Genomic DNA, 14,781 nt, shown 5'->3' with positions numbered 1-14,781 from the left:
GCTTCATTTTACATCGGTTGTACAAATAGCTCAAGACTTTGTTTTGATTATTCACTAATTCAACCTCTTAAAGAATGCCATCATGTAAATAAACCTGAGCCTTAAGTAAGAGAATCAGCTCTGCAATTAGTACATGCTCAGGAAGTACAGTAGTACATTCAACACAGGAAGGTCACCACTGCCTAACAGGAAGTTCTATTTATTTGTTCATATATATTTTTTCACTAATGAAGTGCTGACTTACTGTATAGTCTATAATCATGCAAAATACATTAACTGGTACATGTAAAGAAACTGCAGGGAATATGAAATAAGATCAAATCCAAAGCTTTAAAATCATTTCCACTAAGTTCTTTTTTATGTTTTCTTCTGTCTTAACACATGGGCCTGATGGGCCCTTGCCCACAAGCATAGGGCACCCCGCTAATCTGTGTATGTTACTCCTTCACTAAAGTGACCAGATTTTAGCATTGGTAAAGAAGGACACCACTGAGCAGGAGGTGGGGGGGGCACCTTGGCAAAAAAAATTGCAAAGAAATTTCTCTCTCTCTCTCTCTTCCACCATCCCTTTCTCTATATTTCTCTGTCTTTCTCTCTCCCTCCCTCCTTCTCTCTATTTCTCTTCCTCTTTCTGTCTCTCTCTCTTTCTCCATCCCTCTTTCTTCCTTCATTTCTGTCATTTTTGCTCTCTCTTTCTCTCTCTCTTCCTTCCTCCCTCTCTCTTTCTCTCTCTCTCTCTCCCTCCTTCCCACCCCACTCTCTCTTTCTCTCTCCCTTTCTATTTATCGTCCTCTCTCTCTCTTTCTTTCTCTCTCTTCCTCCCTCCTTTTCTCTCTATTTCTCTCCCTCCCTCCCTCCCCCTCTCTTTCTTTCTCTCATTCTTTCTTTCTTTCTTTCTTTCTTTCTCTCCCTCTCTCTTTTTTCTCTCTCTTTCTGCTCTTCTCCCTCGGCGGATCCTGAGGTGCCTGGATGGACTGTGTCCCTGGGCTGGCCGCTGCCTCCAGAAGCACCGAGGCAACTGAAACTTTGCCCAGCGCCACTGTCTCCCCTCAGCAAGTGCGTGCCTCACCCGCCCCCACCACAGCGTCCCTTTACTTTGGTGGGCCCTCTCGTTCTTTCTTCCTCCACGCAGAGACATCCAGACAAGCTGGGTTAGGAGCGGGGAGGGCAAGGCAGTAGTGATGGGCGAACTGGACTCGCACAATACGGGTCTGTACCGAATTTTGCAGTGTTCAGTATGCCGAACACAAACCTGAAATTTTTTGAAACTTCGGGCAAAGTTCGGGGTCGTGTTCAGTGTTCGGAGCTTTGACGTCACCGGCAGGTTGCTAAGGACGCCAAGGCGATCACTTCCTGGATTCCATGGTGTCCTTAGCAACCTGCCGGTGATGTCAAAGCTCCTCCCCCAGAATCTCTTTGTGGGAGGGATTCCCCAGCTCCTTCAAAGGGAGGTCTTTATGTAAAAATAAACATTGTTATTTTTACGAAAAAGGACGCCGCAGAGGTGCTGCAAGCAAAGGGCGGTCCTTTCACTTAAAAATAAACATGTTTATTTTTACGTGAAAGGACCGCCCCTGGAATCTCTTGGTGGGATTCCCCGTTCGGGTTCAGGTTTGGGTTCGGGTCGGGTTTGGCCGAATTTTGCCTAAAGTTCATCCGAACTTGCCGAACTCGAACACTGTTGGGTTCACCCATCACTACAAGGCAGTAATGGAGAGCCCAGAATCCCCTCCCTCCAGCTTCTTCCCAAGGGGGCTGGTTGGGAGGAAAAAAAGTGGGACATTTTTCAAACGGAGCGGGACACGGGACAAATGATCATAAAGCATGACTGTCCCACTGAAAGCGGGACATCTGGTCACTTTATCCTTCACTGTACCTTGTATCATATAAATACAGCAACATATTTATTGCATTTTATTGCATTTTTAAAATTAATACTAACATGCAAATATATCTTTATTTTTATTGACCATTTACATTTTTGTTCCCATGAGAAGTTATCATAGGGGACCAAGTACAGTGGAACCCCGACATAAGAGCTGCTCGACTTAAGAGCTACTCGAGATAAGAGCTGGGAGAGGAGAGACATTTTTTTATTTTATTTTATTTATTACTTGGATTTGTATGCCGCCCCTCTCCGCGATACGAGCCGAGAAGAGCCGGGCTGGCTTACTTTCCTTCCTTCCCGCGCTGATGCAGAGCCACTCGAACAAAGCGTCGCGCCCCTCTGATGCTTTCGGCGGCTTCCGAAGCGACGCTGGGCTCTTTTGCCGCCAAAAGCGTCAGGGGGGCGTGACGCTTTGTTTGAGTGGCTCTGCATCAGCGCGGGAAGGAAGGAAAGTAAGCCAGCCCGGCTCTTCTCGGCTCGTATCCCGGCACTTGGTGAGTGGAGAGGCGGTCGCCTCCCCTGCCGCCCCACTCTGGGGGTCCTTGGCTTCTGCTGGGGGTGGGGGGATCCGAACGCTGTTTTGAATTTCACATTCCGAGTGGCCCAAACGCCAAAGGCGAACTTCCGCACCTCAGGAGTTAGCTCGCAAACGGAGCGGCTGTTTTAAAACATCGCTGCCGGCCTGGGGGGGAGAGGGAAAGGGGGGAGAGGGGGGAGAGAAAGAGAGAGGGAGAGAGAGAAAGAGAGAGGGAAAGGGGGAGAGGGGGGAGAGAAAGAGAGAGGGATAGAGAGAGAGAGAGAGTGAGAGATGCTCAGTGAGCCTTTCTTTGAAGTTGCCTTTCTTTCTTTCTTTCTTTCTTTCTTTCTCTCTCTCTTTCTTTTTCTCTCTTGCTCTCTTGCTCTTTCATTCTTTTTTCTTTCTTTCTCTTTCTTTCTTTCTTTCTCTTTCTTTCTTTCTTTCTTTCTTTCTCTTGCTTTCTTTCTTTCTCTTGCTTTCTCTCCTTCCTTCCCTCCTTCCATTTCTTTCATTCTCCCTCTCTATTTTTATTTCTCTTTCATTTTCTTTCTTTCTCTCTTGCTTGCTTTCTTTCTTGCTCTTTTTCTTTCTCTCTTTTACCTTCCCTTCCTCTATTTCTTGCTTTCCTTTTCCTTCCTCCCTTCTTTCCTCCCTCTACAGGATTGGGTGGCAGTGAAGTTACTCTCCCCTTTCATAAGTTTCCTTGCTTCCTTCCTCTGTTCCTGTCCCTTCACCCTTTCTTTCTTTCTTCCTTTCTTTCTTCCTTCCTTCCTTTCTTTCCTTCCTTCCTTTCCTCCCTCCATTTCTTGCTTTCCTTTTCCTTCCTCCCTTCTTTCCTCCCTCTACAGGATTGGGTGGCAGTGAAGTTGAATAAATAACTACAGTTTAATGAATAAAAATAAAAGTTTGCCATGTTGATTGTTTTGGGTAAAAAGAGGAAGGGAAGGAAAGCTCTCAGCTTATCATCTTATTAATAAGTAAAGTTACATTTATTCTTGCAATGTCTTTTTGCATAATTTAGACTAACTTTGTGAGTTTTTTGAGGGCTGGAACCAATTAAAATTATTTACATTAATTCCTATGGGGAAAAGTCATTCGAGATAAGAGCTGCTCGACTTAAGAGCGCAGGTCCGGAACGAATTAAACTCGTATCTCGAGGTACCACTGTACACTGCTTTGCCCGGTAGGCCATAATGCTATTAAGACAACCAATGTTCCCTCTAATTTTTTTGAGGGGGTGGGCGGAAAAGTATAGTGTCTGAGCGGCAGTCCCTTTGGGACTGGGCGGCACAGAAATAATAAACAAACAAACAAACAAACAAAGAAAGAAAGAAACAAATAAAAAACCCACCCTGTTTTGCCTCAGAGAATTTCAAAATAAAATACTGTACTGTGTGTCTATAACAGTGAGCTCATAATAGGGCAACTCTATCAATATCAAAATGCCACTTAAATAGTTGAGCTAGTTTCAAACTAGATTTTGATTTTCTTTCTCTCTTCCTTACTCCCATTCTTTTTCTTTTTCTTTTCCTTCCTCTCTTTTTTCTACCTGTTTCTCTCTCTTCCTCTCTTCCTCTCTCTCTCCTTCCCTCTCACTCTTTCCCTCTCAGCTTCTGGGCAGGTTTGGAAAACTCTGAGTTGATGATGATTTTTAAGTGAGAGATTGCTCACTGCTCAGCTTAGAGGGAACTATGAAGACAACCCTGTGCACTGATACACACTACATCATATAGAATAATTTGCTATAACACCCCAGAATAACAATGCTAAGATCAGTAGCCAACAAGGATAATAGCATTTTAAACTAATTACAGTTTGAGCAGCAAAAATCAGTTGGAGAAATGTTAAGCAATGAATGATAAATTCTCCAGATCCTGTATTTCATGAGACAAGATAGGCACAATAATGATAGCTGCTGAGATGTAGATTTAACGTTGATACATGCCTTTGCTGCAGATCTTACATTCTTCTTGTTAAAAACTTTACTTTTTTTCTGAGACTTTTGTCTTATTTAATTGGTAAGCAGAAAAAAGCTCACTGCAAGAAAACAAATTCCCTTTAATTCCTTCATTCATGGAGGAGGATGGTTTTTATAAAACCTGAAGGGCTGACATGGCTAAAATTGCTGATAAACCTAGTGAAGCTGATACATTTCTAATGTATGAGAGAGAGAGCTATTTTAATTCTGATCCTGTCAGCATTCCAGAAACTTTAGAAGTTTCAGAAATGTCTTATTCAGCAGTTACAAACATATTTAGCTAAAGGTGAGATAATTAACCAGAAAATGGATGACTTCTGTAAAGAAATGAAAGAGATAAAAAGATAATTACAAAGTCCTGTAAGATAAGGATCGGGAAATTTGAAAAATACTGATAAGAAACAGACAAAGATATTGGGATTCACCAAGGTTCATTGTCTAGATAGAATTTATTTACAGCATGACACCTACTTCTAAGACTTACAATAACATAAACAAACATTGAATACCTGAAAACAAAGCATTAAAGTTCATAAAATAAATCACATGGCCCTAAATTATGTAACACATCCTCCCTGAGTTGGCTAATTCCAAATAAATTGTGGCTTTCTAATAAGAAATTAAGCAACAGAGAAGTTGCTCCACAGTGAGGGAGTTTGTTTCCTGGCTCCCTCTCCTTAACCTCTTGTGAAAGAGGAATTCTTAGCTTGTCTTCTTGACCTCTAGTCAAAATCTACCTAGGTCAGGTTGTAAATATAGTGAGGAAGCAATCCATATAAATAATAGGATCTGCTGTGTTTGCTTAGAAACAGCCGGCCGGTTAGAGCCGTGCGATTGGCGTCCCTATCCAAGGTTCTGATAGGGCGCGTTCCATAGTTACTTTGTAAGCGGGAAAGCTACTGTGTATATGATTGGTTCCTGCCTCAGCCAGGGCTTGCTATATAACTCTGTATGTGTTGTTGGAATTCTTTAAGCCTGTACCTGCCTGTCTGGCATGATTCTGTATTAAAGTGATCTCTTTCACAAGGCCTCCTCTGTTTTACTGGCGACGAGGATTCTCGCCATTTCTTCAGGATTTCTATGCTTGGACTTTGGACGTAAGTGACAATGTCAGTGCAACTTACTTTCGCCCCCTTCAATCCCCAAGGGGAGACATGGGATTCCTATGTTGCCCGTTTCGATTGCTTCTTAATCTCCAACGGGTACACGGAGATTTCCGGCGACAGGAAAAGATCTTATTTCCTGGGGTTTTGTGGCCCCGAGATGTTCGAAACGGCTCGAGCATTGTTTGCCCCTACTTCGATCCATGATGTGTCTTGGGAAGACTTTCTAAAAACCTTGCAGGATCATTATGCCCCGGCCCCGTCCCGGTGTGCGAGGCGCTATAAATTTTACCAGCGAAATCAAGCTGAGGGGGAATCTATAAATGACTATGTGGCCGCCCTGCGTCGAGCGGCACTTTATTGTGAGTTTGCAGACCTAAATGATTATCTCCTAGACAGGCTTGTAATAGGGGTGAGAGACGGTCGGCTTAAGCGGCGTCTCCTGGCCATTAGGGATTTGACATTTCAAGCGGCGCTAGCGGAGGCTCGTGCATTTGAGCTGTCAACGCAGTCGCTAGCAGCCATGGACAGCACCGTCAATGTAACCCGAAAGGCTACGGTAGCCACTGATAAGGCTACCGTTCTCCCAGAAGAGGAGGGAAGTCACGAAGCAGAGGAGGAGGAGGTGTGTAAATTGGCAGTGAATAGGAACCGAGACGTTCCTGTTACCCGTCCCAGGCCACCCCAGGCACCTTGTCAGGGCTGCGGGGGCAACCATCTGAGGTCCTCCTGCCCTTCCCGTGATGCCGTGTGTTGGCATTGTGGTGCCAAAGGGCACCTTTCCAGGGTCTGCCGTTCTCGCAGAGTTTCTACAGCCGCTAGCCGAGAGCAACGGGAGCCCCAGAGTTTTATTCCCCGATGGCAGAAAAAATTTCCTTCCAACCGGCGTGAGGATTGCAACGCTATCTATAGTCGGCCACGTTTGGCTACCACTTTCGTGAAGGAGATGTCCAGTTCAGCGGAGAAGATCTCGTTGGAGGTCCAGTTGGGCTCTTCGAGGTGCCCTATGCAGGTGGACACTGGATCTGCCCATTCCTTGATTTCCTGGGCAACATTGAAGCGCTGTTTTCCAGCTGCCAGCAGAGGTCGCCTGTCTCCATGCTCGGTGCAACTCAAGGACTATCAAGGGACACCAATACCTATTGTGGGGGAGGGCCGTTTTCCAGTCCGTTACAAAACTTTTGTGGGCAAATTGCCTCTTATTATTATTAATGGGCCTTTCTCTAATCTTTTAGGGTTGGACTGGTTCAAGGCTTTGGGACTCTCTGTGACTGGGGTAAATGCTGTAACTGACATGGGGAGGTTTGAGATTTTGGCACGAGAGTTTCCTACCGTATTCGATGGTCAGTTGGGCTGTTATAAGGGAACCCCGATTTCATTCGGGTTAAACCCACAAGAACCGGCGGTTCGTTTGAAAGCCCGCAGGGTACCCATTCCCCTCCGGCCGAAAGTTGATGAGGAACTGGACAGACTGATCGCCCAGGGGGTGCTGGAGCCGGTGGATCAGGCTAAATGGGAAACCCCGGTAGTCATTGCATTTAAGGGGGATGGAGGAATTAGGCTGTGTGGGGACTACAAATGTTCCATTAACAAGGCGTTGGCACACCATTCATATCCGTTGCCAGTGGTGCAACAGCTGCTGCACACTTTGGGAAAGGGTCGGGTGTTCGCGAAGCTGGATTTATCTCAGGCTTATCAGCAGCTTCCCGTTGACCCCCTGGCTGCAGAGGCGCAGTCGATCATCACCCATCGGGGGGTTTTTAAGTGTCACCGTTTACAATTTGGGGTCTCTATTGCCCCAGGACTATTCCAGGGCCTGATGGAGAGGTTACTGTATGGGCTCGATGGCACGGTGCCATACTTCGATGACGTCCTGGTGTCGGGGAGTTCCACTGACGAGTTGATGGAACGAGTAAGGAGGGTTTTGTCCAAGTTCAGGGACGCGGGGCTTAAGCTAAAGGAAAAGAAATGTGTTTTCGGTGTCCCAAGGGTGGAATTCCTGGGCTTTATTGTTGATGGGGAGGGAATTCACCCCACCCCTGAAAAGACACGGGCGATTAGGGAAGCCCCCAGGCCACGATCCAAGGCTGAGCTACAAGCCTTCTTAGGACTTTTAAATTTTTACGCGATATTCATCCCGCATAAGGCGTCGGTGGCCGAACCTTTGCACCGGCTTTTGGACAAACAAGCGAAATGGCACTGGGGAGGAAGGGAGGAATCGGCGTTTAATGGGGTCAAGGACTTACTGCTGTCCAATAACGTGCTGGCCCAGTACTCTCCAGGTTTACCCTTAATTTTGACCTGTGATGCTTCACAGCATGGGGTGGGCGCTGTCCTTAGTCACAGGTTGCCCAATGGAGCCGAAGCCCCCCTGGCATTTTTCTCTCGCACATTGGCGCCAGCTGAAAGAAACTATGGTCATATAGACAAAGAGGCGCTGGCACTTATTGCAGGGGTCAAGCGGTTTCACGATTATTTATATGGGAGACAGTTCGAATTGGTCACAGACCACCAACCACTGCTGGGGCTGTTATCAGGAAGCCGTCAGAGTCCAGTAGTCCTATCACCAAGGATGTCACGCTGGATCATCTTCCTAGCGAACTATAGTTATACGTTGACCTACAAGCCAGGACGCCACATAGCACATGCTGATGCCCTGAGCAGATGTCCGCTGCCTGATGTTCTCGTCGACCCAGCTCCGACGTGCTCCGTGTTTGCTCTATCTGAGAGCAGAATTCCCATCTCTGCGACCGAAGTGGCTGGAGTGACCGGCCGGGATGCCATTCTATCCCAAATAAGGCAATGGGTATTAAGGGGATGGCCAGCCACAGCCCCTGCCGATGTGTTTGTCCCATTTTTTAGATGTCAGTCTGAGCTCTCTGTGGAAAAAGGGGTGGTGCTGCGAGGAAGCAGGGTGGTGATTCCGGAAACCTTGCGGGGCCAGGTGCTGGAAATGTTGCACAGAAGTCACCCAGGCATAGTGCGCATGAAAGGTTTAGCTCGGGACTATGTGTGGTGGCCTGGGTTGGATAAGGAGGTGGAGCTAAGGGTCGCTGGTTGTGCAGTTTGCCAGGAAAGTCGCCCTTTCCCTCCTCGAGCCGAGCCGCTGGCATGGGAGCCGCCTGCTGGCCCCTGGGCTCGCATACACATTGACCTAGCCGGTCCCTTTATGGGACAGACCTTCTTGATCGTCGTGGATGCCCATTCAAAGTGGGTGGAGGTTGTCCTGCTCAGATCTACCTGCGCTCAAGCTGTCATAGACGCCCTATTGACTTTATTTGCCACTCACGGGTTCCCCGACCTTCTCGTTTCGGACAACGGTCCCCAGTTCACGGCTGTGCACTTTGAGTCATTCCTGGCATCTGCTGGCATCAGACATGCTTTAAGCTCGCCTTGGCATCCGGCCAGTAATGGCCAGGCGGAACGGGCAGTTAGGTCTGTAAAAGACGCCCTTAAGAGGATGCCACAAGGTTCATGGCAGGAAAGGTTAGCAGATTTGTTGCTAGCGCAACATTCCACCTTGTGCGTGGCTACAGGTAAAACCCCAGCCGAACTGTTGATGGGTCGCAAGCTCCGCATCATTCTTGACAGACTGCACCCTTGGTACTCTCAAACGGTGCAGTGGCCAGTAACCCCAACCAGGCAGGTGAAAATAGGTAACACTGTGTTTGTCAGGGCTTACTCAGGAGGTCTGAATTGGGAAAGGGGAACCGTAAGGAGGGAGCTGGGACCTCGATCTTTTGAAATTGAACTGGAAGATGGAAGGGTTTGGAAGAGGCATTTAGACCAGATCCGGGTGGACAGGGCGAGTGATGGTCAAAGGGAAGGAGAGGAGGAGCATCCTGGATCGTTTTTAAATCCGTTGCAGCTGCCCGTTAGACTGTCAGGGGAAAACGCATCGTCGGAACCTTTAAGGGGTGAGGAAGTTCGGATTTCTGATGAGGGAATGCAAGAATCAAATTTGGAAAGGATTTCCGAGCAGGCGGGCATGCCCCGGCGCTCAGAGAGAGTGCGCTACAAACCGGCATATTTAAAAGACTATGTATGTGTCAATCAAGGGGTTAGGAGTGCTGTGTTTGCTTAGAAACAGCCGGCCGGTTAGAGCCGTGCGATTGGCGTCCCTATCCAAGGTTCTGATAGGGCGCGTTCCATAGTTACTTTGTAAGCGGGAAAGCTACTGTGTATATGATTGGTTCCTGCCTCAGCCAGGGCTTGCTATATAACTCTGTATGTGTTGTTGGAATTCTTTAAGCCTGTACCTGCCTGTCTGGCATGATTCTGTATTAAAGTGATCTCTTTCACAAGGCCTCCTCTGTTTTAGGATCCAATAAGAGCATCCATAAAAATAATAACTAGCATCTTAAAGTGGCTCTAGTAGCCCAATGACAACCAGGGCAGTTCTCATAATATACCAGCAAGTATTATTCTCTTGTACCACTACATACTGGTTAGCAAATGGAGGGCTGCATTTTGTAGCTTCTGAGTTGTCTTCTTGGGCAGAGAAGGTAGATTAAATTTTAATGAGAATCATATAATAATAGTCTATAACAGTGATCAATGAAATTTCCATCCTATGCCTGGGCCTGAACCCAAATTGGAAAGATTTCAGATAACCTTCTTCACCTAGGGTCAACTATAAGTGATGCTTTGCCATACTCTCAACAAGATCCTAATTTTCCCCCTCCATCATAGTGGCTCAAGCAAATTTAGATATTGAACCTGCATATGGTTCGAAGTACAATTCTCATTAAAATTTAAGGTCAAGTCCAACTGAAACTAAAATGTTTAGATCCGTGTTTTTCAATCTTGACAGCTTTCCAATGGATGGACATCAACTCCCAGAATTCCCAGCTTGCAATGCTGGCACCCATCTAAAAACTGCCAAGATTGAAAAACACTGGTTTACATTGATGTTCAGATAATATTTTGCAGCTTTCTGGGCATCTGAGCTCTTTGAAATAATTGAAAATGGAACCAAGATGGTTTTTCCTGATTCATTTCCTCAGTTAATCAACAAACACGGGGGGGTTTTTGACATTCATCTTGCATCAAGATGGAAGATGAAAAAACTTTTTAAGAGCCTGGCAATTTTTGTTTATCTCTATATTCTAGAAAGAAAGCGTCTGTGGACCGGATGCTAACTACCACATAGTTTGGAAAAAGAAAAGGAAGACAAGTTTTCTTATATAGCAATAGCATTTAGACTTATATACCACTTCACAGTGCTTTACAACCCCCTCTAAGTGGTTTACAGAATCAGCATATTGCCCCAACAATCTGGGTCCTCATTTTACCCAACTCGGAAGAATGCAAGGCCGAGTCAACCTTGAGCCGGTGGTGAGATTTGAACTGATGAATTACTGCTAGCAGTTAGATGAAGTAGCCTGCAGTGCTGAACTCTTACCAATGTGCCACCCCAGTTCTTGAATAATTTATATTACATAGAAACATAGAAGACTGATGGCAGAAAAAGACCTCATAGTCCATCTAGTCTGCCCTTATACTATTTCTTGTATTTTATCTTACAATGGATATATGTTTATCCCAGGCATGTTTAAATTCAGTTACCGTGGATTTACCAACCATGTCTGCTGGAAGTTTGTTCCAAGGATCTACTACTCTTTCAGTAAAATAATATTTTCTCATGTTGCTTTTGATCTTTCCCCCAACTAACTTCAGATTGTGTCTGAATAATATAAATTATATAATATAAATTATATAATTTAAACTATTCTTATTGTAATAGTTTAGGCCTTAGCTCATTGGGAATTTTCTGCCTTGTGTCTTGAGATGCTCCTTCTGGAAGTCCATACAATTTATTTATATTTTTTTAAATTACTATTATTTTGTTCACATTTTTAAAATTTGTGGGTTATGCTTAGGATTACAGGTAGAATTAAAGTTGCAGTTATCCTACGTTAACACGCTATTAAGATATTTGAAATTTATCTGAGGTCTTGAAATTGCTCATGAGAAAGAGGTGTTCTTAAATTTGTCCAGGTGTATATAAGAGATAAGCCACTGCTCAAATTAGAGCAATCACTTTATATACAGAATATTCCATGTTTATGTTGAGTTAAGATAGGCTCTTATCTGATGTTCTTAAGACTTACTTGCAACTCTGTGTAGACCACAGGTGTCAAACTTACGACATTACGTTGCCGTCACGTGACATTTCATGACTTCTTTTGCTTTGCAGAACTGTGCTTGGCGTGGCCTGTATATTACACATCCAGCTCACATGCCACCAGTTTGACACGCCTGATGTAGACAATACTTAGCTAATTGGACCAATTATTTGCCTTGACCAAGGCAGTTTCCTAAGAAGGCCAAAAAACTGCAGTGTTCATTGTACTTTTCATGAATATCAAGAGTGAAATGTCTTTTATGCAAGCCCTATATGTTGACATAGGCCACCATTGTTCCAGTGACAATATTCAAATCTTTCTTCCTGGATGTATCCTATATGCATATACTTATTGTCCACATAAAAATATAGAAACATAGAAGATTGACGGCAGAAAAAGACTTCATGGTCCATCTAGTCTGCTCTTATACTATTTCCTATATTTTATCTTAGGTTGGATATTATTATTATTATTATTATTATTATTATTATTATTATTATTATTATTATTATTTAGATTTGTATGCCGCCCCTCTCCGGAGACTAGGAGCGGCTTACAACAACAATACATAGTACAAATCTAATGGTTAAAAAGGACAATTTAAAACCCTTATTATAACAACAGTCATGCATTCTAGACAAACCATACATAAAATGAAATGCCCCGAGGAATCAATTCCCCCATGCCTGATGGCAAAGGTGGGTTTTTAGGAGTTTGCAAAAGGCATACAGTATGTTTATCCCAGGCATGTTTAAATTCAGTTACTGTGGATTTGCCAACCATGTCTGCTGGAAATTTGTTCCTAGCATCTACTACTCTTTTAGTAAACTAATATTTTCTCACGTTGCTTCTGATCTTTCCCCCAACTAACCTCAAATTGTGCCCCCTTGTTCTTGTGTTCACTTTCCTATTAAAAACACTTCCCTCCTGAACCTTATTTAACCCTTTAACATATTTAAATGTTTTGATCATGTCCCCCCTTTTCCTTCTGTCCTCCAGGCTATACAGATTGAGTTCATTAAGTCTTTCCTGATAAGTTTTGTGCTTAAGACCTTCCACCATTTTTGTAGCTCGTCTTTGGAACCATTCAATTTTATCAATATCTTTTTGTAGGTGAGGTCTCCAGAACTGAACACAGTATTCTAAATCTGGTCACACCAGTGTTCTATACAGCGAGATCACAATCTCCCTCTTCCTGCTTGTTATACCTCTAGCTATGCAGCCAAGCATTCTACTTGCTTTCCCTACCGCCTGACTGCATTGTTCACCCATTTTGAGACTGTCAGAAATCACTGCCTCTAAATCCTTCTCTTCTGAAGTTTTTGCTAATACAGAACTGCCAATACAATACTCAGATTGAGGGTTCCTTTTCCCATACTTCCCATACTTTTCTCATGTGACAGAGAACGTATACTAGTGAAAAACAAGTGATTCCCCTTAGGGTCATGCTACAGAGAAGTCAAGGAAGTAAAAAATTCCATAGAAGCCTCTTTAATTGGAGTGGGAGAGATTTTTGAACTACTTGCTAATGCAGTCAATATCTCTGGGGCTCTGCTGGAAGAAAATTGACTTGCAACAAAAGTCAAAGATAATAACAAAAACTTTCTTCCAATCTAAATAACAAGAAAAAAACCAAGGGATCAGTTTGTCCATTAAAGAGAGAAGTCGACCAGGAAGCAACAGAAGCAACAGAGAGAAAGCAGAGCTACTTAACTCATTCTTTTCATTGGTCATAACTGTTCCTACCAGAAACACAGACTGAAAAGAGAACACCTGTCTGATCTTGATGAATACAAATTACCAGGACCAGACAGATTACATCCCAGAGTTCTAAAGAAGCTCGCAGATGTCATATCAGAACCACTGCACCATATCTTTCTAAAATACTGGGACACACGGTGGTGGTTAGCTCTGGCCCAGCTCCTGCCCCAAGGAATGTGGAGGTGGAGGTGGGGGAGACATCCACATGCCGCAGGCCTGTTTTGCTCCCATTAGAATCTGCTGATAAAGTCTCCTCTGACCAAGGAAGCATGAGTGACAGGGAAGAGGGGAGTTTGACAGACAGCCCGGGAGGAGATCAGTCATCTGTATCATCCCTGGATTCTGAACAAGAATTAATGACACATCCACGCATGCGTAGAGTGATGCATAGGAGACAACAACTGAAGGATTATTACAAGAGAAAATGAGGCCACCTGTGGTTGGGTGGGACTGCTGTAATTAGTGCTACAGATAAAAGCGCAGCCTGGTGTTTTAGCCTCAGGGCAGTTTATCTGATTCATTGTTTCATCAAGATCGTGGTTTTTGCTATTCAGGATTGTGTGTGTGGACTCTCTGTACTTTAGAATTGGACTCAATTTCCCAGTTATTGGGTGAGCAATTGGACTGCATTTAATCTGTGCTTTGTGTGTACCATAAAATCCCTTTGACATTTAAAAAGGGAGCTGTTTCTGTTTTTCTGTTTATAAAAACTTTTGGGTTTTCCTTTTATCGTGTGGTGTGTGTTTTCCTGGACTAATTACCCTGTAATTACGGGCAGTTGAAACACGCCGGCAGAACACCCAGGAACTACCAGAGGACTGGAAAAGAACTGATGTGGTTCCCATCTTCAAAAAAGGGGGAAAAACTGACTCGGGAAACTACAGACCCAATCAGCCTAACATCAATACCCAGGAAGATACTGGAAAAGGTAATAAAAACAGATCTGCCAACACAGGGGTGAGTTCTAACTGCTGGTTCGCTTCCTCCTCCACCACATGGCTGCACCCACATGCAAGATAATGGCAAAAAATGATTTTTTTTTAAAAAAAACAAAGCACCAAGATTATGATCACATGCACAGTGCTGGAAAGTCGGCTTCTGCGCAAAAGAAAAAAAACCTGGAAAAAAATAAAAATTAAAAATTAAAAAATCCCCCCACCCCCCACCCCCAAAATCCAAAAACAACATGCACAGTGCCATAAACTTGTCTTCTGCACTGAATTTAAAGAAAAAATTCTTTAAAATATTCTTTTAAAAAATTCTATTTTTTTTTAAGATGGCGGCTCCCATGGATTGGCACTGACTGAACCAGTCTGAACTGGGAGGAATCCACCTCTATGCCAACACCAAGAAACCAGTAAAGTAATAACTAGCAGCCAGCACAGGTTTGTTAAAAACAGATCATG

The sequence above is a fragment of the Erythrolamprus reginae genome, chromosome 3, assembly GCF_031021105.1.
Source record: "Erythrolamprus reginae isolate rEryReg1 chromosome 3, rEryReg1.hap1, whole genome shotgun sequence".
Classification (NCBI taxonomy): Eukaryota; Metazoa; Chordata; class Lepidosauria; order Squamata; family Dipsadidae; genus Erythrolamprus; species Erythrolamprus reginae.
Note: the sequence above shows the minus strand (reverse complement) of the source record.